The sequence below is a fragment of the Dioscorea cayenensis genome, unplaced genomic scaffold (assembly GCF_009730915.1).
Source record: "Dioscorea cayenensis subsp. rotundata cultivar TDr96_F1 unplaced genomic scaffold, TDr96_F1_v2_PseudoChromosome.rev07_lg8_w22 25.fasta BLBR01000285.1, whole genome shotgun sequence".
Taxonomy (NCBI): domain Eukaryota; kingdom Viridiplantae; phylum Streptophyta; class Magnoliopsida; order Dioscoreales; family Dioscoreaceae; genus Dioscorea; species Dioscorea cayenensis.
In genome coordinates, this window is record NW_024086676.1 from 29,059 (window position 1) to 30,887 (window position 1,829).

Below are 1,829 nucleotides of genomic sequence, written 5' to 3' on the forward strand. Positions count from 1 at the left end.
AATGATAATGAGTGTGACAATGATTCAATTGTCAACAGTAAAAGCAACAAGTAAGAGAGCAAAAGTAAAGAAGGGGGTAAGGCAATCGATAAAGATGGGGTACCCGGATAATGCTCCGCCTAGGATAATTGTTTCAAGTGCAAGAACCCTCTATTATGCTTCCTAATCAATGCAATGATGAGTCGTGGAAATCCTTAATTATATAGTCCCAAATCTAAGGTCAACTATGCCTAACTCTATACATGTCGCGGAGGAGAAATCGAACAATCTCAACACCTCGCACTCCCATAGAGTTGCAATGATCTCTAGGGATTCCAAGTGATAAATCTCTTCCTTATTATAGACCTAACCCTTTCATCCAGGTGGAAGGTTCCAAACCACAATTGAGCCCTACATACTAAGATCACCTCAACGCTTCACTCCGTTGCACACGAAACTAAGCCCTAGCGGAAGTTTATCCCTTAGACCATTCACTCTATTATGACCGCAAAGAACTCAAGGAATGGAGATAGAATCTATCACGCCGGAGGGGAAAGGGGATGCTCCTTTACCTCTCGACTCACCCTCTCAACCCTCTACAACCTAGCTTTGTCTAACGCTCGTGGTGTGTCACTCACTCACAAGGTTACCAACAAGAACTCTCAACCCTAGTGTCACTCTAGGGGAAATGTTCATACAATCAAGCATTCAAGGTTGGAACTCACAATAAACATCAATTTATTGAAAGCATAATAAAGAGGTTCAAAAGAAACAAATACATCTTAGGGTTGACAATACCCGAGTACCCACTAGGGGTTTAGCTCTCCATGGAGCTAGTACAATCAAAAGAAATAGAATGTAAAAAGCAATGAATCCATAAAAGAAATCCCCTCGATAGTCATGTCGATGGTCTTGTGGAAAAGTCCTCTACTCGTCGTCCAAGGATTCCCTCATTCGATATAGGATACGCCTCCACGGAAGCTACCCTACCAATCTTCTTCCTAAAGAATGACGATGTCGGAGCCATAGAATCTCTCCAAAACCTTGGCCAATACTCCTCGAAACCCTAGCCGAAGCCCTCTCTCAAGTTGGGGAAAAGATCGAGAAAAGAATACTCAAATCGGGGCTGATTCGGCTTTTAAATAGGGCTGGAATCGGGCGACTACAAGGGCGTGGATGCTTCACACGCCCGTGGGGAATTTCCACATGGGCGTGGATAATTTCCACATGCCCGTGTGGATCCTCTTAACTCCAGTTTTCTCGGCCGGCTGTGAACAGTGCTGCTACAATATTTTCTACCGTTTTGCTACAGTTCTCTGCTACCGTTGTGGATCACTTGCATCTTCAATGATAGGCACGTTGGTGAAGCTCTTATTCTATGTGCATAAGTCGGAATGCTCGAGTGTGGCTGCCTTTGTGCCCGTCCAAATGGATGTGCCAACTCGAATACGAGGAGGTTGGCATACACTATAGCATCTCACATCGACCTATGTCTTCGCGTTTGAACCTTAGCAAGATTTCCTCCAAAATCAGTGTATTGTAATCCACATTGGCTTCTTTCCTTCATACTTGGCCTCACAACCCTACCTGCAAAAAAGTAACATAAAAACAGACATATTAGTCTAAATACCTGAGAAAAGTAATGCTCAACATAAAGAATGAACGCTTCGCATTCATATCGCACAAGCACTTATCAGAGAGCTAAACCCTCTAGTGGGTACTTGGGTATTTGTAAACCCTAGGATGTATTCGTTTCATTGAACTTCTTTATTATATTTTAAATTAATTGATGCTTTATTTGAGTTCCAATCTTGAATGCTTGATTGTATAAATACTCCCTTAGAGTGACA